A 6,000-nucleotide genomic window follows, 5' to 3' on the forward strand; every position below is an offset into this window, starting at 1 on the left:
GCCTATGTGTGTTTATGATGCTTGCCATAACAATAAGTAGCTACGTATTTAGTGGGTATAAACTGTTGTAAAAGGGAAAACCTGGGTTTACATGTGGGGTGCATGGTACCTGTGTATCTGTCTAGAGCCAGATGCCATAACCCCGTAAGAGGTGACCATTTAATTTAGTTGTTTTACGGTGTTGGGCGCACTAACCCCCCACCAACCCACTTGCTGACTCGTAGGGAACACGAATGGATTGGTTTTACGGTTACCACCAAGCACAGTAAATGGTTTCCTAGCTTATACAGGAAGCCATTAGACTTGTCACTCAATGTATAGCCACCTGAAAACGAAAGAAGAGTTAAGTGACTGAAAAGATGGAAGAAATATGAAGAAAGGAGGACAGACAGAAAAAGAAGGTGAAGGATGAAGTAGGCAGTACTGTATTGAGTGAATGATGGTCGTTACCACCTGTCTGGTACCAGCTGGGGTAAATCTCATAGGTTCTGTGCTTTTCTTATTATACAGTTTCGTTATCATGCACTCAGATCAGTGCCAATAATCTGCGATAACCAAGGGATCACTATAAGCAGTCCCTCATTTATCTGGATCTTCAGTATCCAGATGTTTTCATTATCCGGATGCTGGACCTTAGCTCTATATAACCATTGTCCGAATTTTCATGCTGTTATCTAGATGTAAAAGTCCCTGAGAACTTCCGCCGGCCAGCTGACATTTTCAAACATTAGGTATCGTGGCCACTGGGCTCGAGCTGTGAGCGGGAAATAGTCCATAACCCACAACCAGAGCTTGTATGGGCGTGAAACCTGGGGGGTGGGTGATGGAGAGCTTGTCTTAAACTGAAGAAATGACCTTTCTTGGAACTGCTGCAAATATGGAGATGATGAAAGGTGTATGTAACGGTGAAATTTATGGATGTTATTAAATGGAAGAAAGAACTATACGAGTGAGATGTGTAACTGCTGAGTCGATAAAGAGGAATACCCCAAGATGGTGTGATAATATACGGTACTTCATTAGTTCATGTAGTCTTTCCCGCTGAAGGTAGCCAGTTATTGTTATCAAAGGCAATTTGTATCATCTATTATATCGGTGGCAAGATGATTTGCTGGAATAGTGAAGCTCAAAATCTGACACATTGTGCCTTTAGTTGCTGCTATAGTGAAGATCAAAATCTGTCATACATGCCTTAGTTGATGCTGTAGTGAAGATTTGGTATCCAGAGAGGGAGATTAGGTTTCGTGTCCAAAAGGCTTTACCTGAATATATACTTTGCCATCATTTTGAACACATGTCAGCAAGAGTAGTAACACAAGTAAGATTACCGTATTTAAACAGCTCCTGTTAGCTTTGCACCCGTACTAGTCAACACTTTACAGTATTTTGATGTGTTACCCTTAGCAAACAGCTAATTAACTTGCTTGAGAAAAAGTCTGTGAATTAAGGGTAGCTTTGTCTTAAATTTGTTTCTTTGGCGTACAGTAGTTCACGAAGAAAGCCTTTTCTTTCTTTCTTGACGCCTGCTTATTGGATGTTACCGTTTCTGCGAATTATCTGCGACTTACATCATCACATCCCGTTCAGATTTGTCTGCCTCTTTCCCCAAACTTCATCTCCGGTTTGCCACTTTACACTGCTGTCATGTTCTGCGAGAGGGAGGACGTGGCCAGGCCTGTTTCTGCTTTATTTTACTCGTCAGTTCCTTCTATCCCAGTGATTCAGTTTCTGTTCTTTCCCGTCCGAGTGGCCTCCATTTGTTGGTTGGATCTTCACTACGTGAAGGCATTGTTACATCTATGTTGCATTTTGACTCTTTCATTAACAGGGGTGCTCATTAATCACGGAAAAATTGCCCGTTCAAGTTCCATTGCTACCTACAAATCCAGCTTCTCTCAGTTTACAGCGTCATACGGAAAAGCCACAAGTATTATCTTCTTCAAGACATGCCCTTTCAATCGTGTTTTCTTAAAAATTGTCTTCATAGTTTATTTATTTTTTATGCAAGGAAGACGGAACCAAAGGCCAGAATCATGTAAGATTGTTCCCTCCAACAAAAAAAAAAAAAAAAAACGAGATAACAGCGAATTCAAGATCCGTTCATTTCGAGATGCCTTGACATACTGCGTTTGGAGGTCATAGACAGTAGGGAATCGTATTTGCCTGGCAAAATTCTTGCTTGTCTTTTTTTTTGGGGGGGGAGGGAAGCAGAATATAGTGAACAAAAGGTGTTCACTATGAGGGCACACACACACACACACACACACACACACACACACACACACACACACACACACAATCACGGTAAATTTGTGTACACTATGTCCCTGACCAGAGACACTTTGCGGGCAGTGTTATGACCACACACTAGCCACGCATTCGAACACAGCCTTTGCACCACTGGGAGGGGCAAAGAACTGTAATACCACTTATAAGAACCTCGTACGCGCATCGCAAAAGTTCTCGCAGATTTTCTTCTAACCCAGGCACCTTTCAGAATCCGTTACCAGGTGATCTGAAGCGTTCTGCTCCTCATATCTCTGATATTACCATATTTTTATGGTTTCTGTTCCATTACATTGTAATCTGCGTTCATTTACAAGGGCCGACATTTTTTTCATTTAGCCTGCAATTGGACAATTATCAAGAAGTAATAAACATGTGCCACTGTATGTGGGTACTGGCATTATATGCAGTATATTAACCATTTATGAATTAACGGCATTAACTGGTACACATTTTACCCAGAGGGGGCATGTAGCTAAGACGTAGGAATAGAGCAACGATTACCACCGGATGGTAAAGGGGCCTGTTATCACAAGAAAAAACATTTAGTTCAATGCAGTAAGTAATGGTAAATTTTTGTCAACGATATAAGTATTATAAAGCATATTTAGAATATGTCGTGTGGATGCGGGGCTGCTGTGGTAGTCATGGATATTTCTCCGCTATCACCCATCAACAGCTCGGGTAAAGGCTCGCTTCAAGAAATAGGTCAGTGAAAAAATAAACAAATTAATAAAACAGTATGAATTCCAGATAGCATCACGCACTCATTACACACTAAAAATAACAGCTATGACCAATTTCTATGTCTATTTCTTAAAATACTTATAAATTACTTGAAAAAATAATATAGTATATGAAGCGAAAATGTCTCAGTGTTGCTTAGAAAATTGTTCATTGAAGCACTAAGCCTTTCTGGAGCGATGGTTGAGCGTGTCTGACTGTGTAGCCTACGCCTGGCCACGACTTTGGCTAATTCTCTGGTCAGAGCTTAGTAATTATGAGTAAAATGCCCGCGGCCGGACCTTCCGTCCCGCCACCCCCCACACCACCACCGGGCCACCACCACCCCACCACCCGAGGAGGAGATAACGGACAGGTTAATGACCCAGGGCAAAAGGGTCATCCAACCACCACTGACCTGTGCCCCTTCTTCCCGCAACTGCCCCAACGCCAGGTGAGCCTAGATCCGCAACAACTTACACGGCGGGTTGACCATCGACAGCAGTGGGGTGGGACTGATCTAACATCAGTCCCTAGTAGTACTGTGGTGACGACCACAGCTTCACCCTAGAAGGGCAGGAGGAGGACAGCGTTGGTAGGCTGCTGGGCTCGCCTGGGGGTCCGGGGACTGTGGAAGTCTGTCAGGGGACGCGCCGTCAGGTGTGGGCTGCGGCCTCGTCTCCTGCTGGTGCCTGGGGAAGACAAGAATCTCCCGGGAGTGGGAGGTAGGTCCCGACTGGGACTGGGTCTTTGCTCGGGGGACACCTTCGGGGCAACTCTCCCAGGTGGTGTCCAGCTACTCCTGCAGGAGTTGGCTGAATATAGAGGACACACGGAGGCCGTGTTCTCTCTTACACAGGGAGGGTAGCACAGAGGCGACTCTCTCTCTTGTCTCCGACACAGCCGTGGCGCCAGGTCGATCGGTCCTGGGACCCACTTTTGGCTTTATACAAGGGGCTCTTACCCTTGGGGTGGCTAGGGGTGTTTGCCCCTTATAGTTCACTATTGGGCCTCCTGCCCTGTTTGTGATAGAGGGTATTTCTCCCTCGTGTTCACTGAAGGACCTCCTGTCCTGGTAGTGGCAGAGGGTATTTCTCCCTCGTGGCTCACTGTGGCAGAGGGTACTGGCCCCTCGTGGCTCACCAGAATAGTGGCAGAGGGTGGTGTTCCCTCGTGGCTCACTGTGGCAGCAGGTGCGAACACCTCGTGGCTCACCAAGGGACCTCCTGCCCTTCTGGGGTGAAGCTGTGGTCGTCACCACAATACTACTAGGGACTGATGTTAGATCAGTCCCATCTCACTGCTGTCGATGGTCAACCCGCCGTGTAAGTTGTTGCGGATCTAGGCTCACCTGGCGTTGGGGCAGTTGCGGGAAGAAGGGGCACAGGTCAGTAGTGGTTGGATGACCCTTTTGCCCTGGGTCATTAACCTGTCCGTTATCTCCTCCTCGGGTGGTGGGATGGTGGTGGCCCGGTGGTGGTGTGGGGGGTGGCGGGGCAGAAGGTCCGGCCGCGGGCATTTTACCACCGTTGCTCGTGAAAAATTCACGACCGCGTGACTGCAGGTGGTAGGTGATGGTGGTGAATGTCTTGTTGACTGGGGTGAGGTGCTGCAGGAGGTATCCAGTGGTTGGTCATCGTGTTCGCTTCCTGGGCTGGGTTGAAGAAGAGTCGGATGGAGGATGGGCGGTTTGTGCGGCGTAGGCGGCGAAGAAGCTGGGGCGTCTGTCGGATTTTGATGGGCGGCTGGCCGTAAGGTAGCCACTGGACATGGGTGATTCTCATGCTGGTGGTTGGTGCTTGGTGAGGCGGCCGTAGCTGAATGCTGGCGAGGGTTGGCGGGTAGGTGCTTTTATGGGGGATGGGTCTGTGGGTAGGGGATTTGACTTTGGGGAATTGGGACTTGGGATTTTTCCATCGTGCTTGGTGGAGAGGGAGAGTGATGGGGGAGGTGTTTGGGGTAGGGGCGTTTTGTGGTTGTGTGTGGTGGGCTGGTTGGTTACTAGGGGGTGGTGTTGGTGTGTATCTGGGTGGTGGGCGTGAAAGGCGGCCTGATCTGGTAGTGGTGGTGGTGAGTGTGGGTGTGGGTGGTGAGGGTGGTTGAGCACGTGGTGGTGGTGAGGGTGTGCAGGTGTTGGGGGGTGAGGTGGGTGGCAGTGCAGTGTGGCAGGTATAGTGAGCATGGTCGCTGGGCAGGGCGGGAGCATTTGCTTGGGTGGTTCTGGGCGTGGTGTGGGCGCAGGTGGGCGAAGGTTGAGGAGTGTGGTTTGAGGAGGTAGTGGTTTGGGGTGGCGGTGGAGAGGCAGGGGATGGAGGGGGCGTGGTGTGGGGGGTGGTATGGGAATGGGTAGTGGAGGGTGGTGTGGGAGTTGTTGAGTATGTGGTGGTGCTGGGTGGGGGTGGTGGTGAGGGCAGCGGTTGAGGTGAGTCAGGATCCGGGGTTGTGGGAGGTGGTGTGGTTGTAGGTGAGGTGCTGGGTGGGGGTGAGAAGTAGTAGGCGTATGAGCGTGGGGGGTAATTCCCGGAAACGTCGTCGTGGCCAGGTGGTCGGGCAGAGGTGCTAGGCGCGCGGGTGCGGGGGTGGTCATTGTTGGGTGGGTGAAAAGGTCGCACGTGGCGGTTGCGATACGTGCGTTGTGGCCGTGTTGATTGATGATCACTTGATATGCGTTGGGGACTTGGGTTATGGTGAAGGGTCCGATGAATCGTGGTGCAATCTTATTTGGGGTAGGGAGTTGGGCGACGATAACGGATTGACCAGGTTTGTAGGGGTTGGTGTGGTTGATGTCAGGTGTAAGGTCTTGTTGTGCTTGCAGGTGGTGGAGGCGGCGTTTGAGGTGGTGGAGAGGGTCGGTGGCAGAGGGTGGGGAGGGTGGTGGCGGAGCAGGAGGAGGAGTGGGGTTTCCCCGAATACTCGCTCGTGCGGTGTTATGCCGTCTTCTCGCGGGCAGGTGTTTAGGCCCCATTGAACTATTTTGACGTGAGCAGGCCA

Source organism: Coenobita brevimanus, chromosome 92, assembly GCF_032717465.1.
Source record: "Coenobita brevimanus isolate Jiangsu-jjx chromosome 92, ASM3271746v2, whole genome shotgun sequence".
Taxonomy (NCBI): Eukaryota; Metazoa; Arthropoda; class Malacostraca; order Decapoda; family Coenobitidae; genus Coenobita; species Coenobita brevimanus.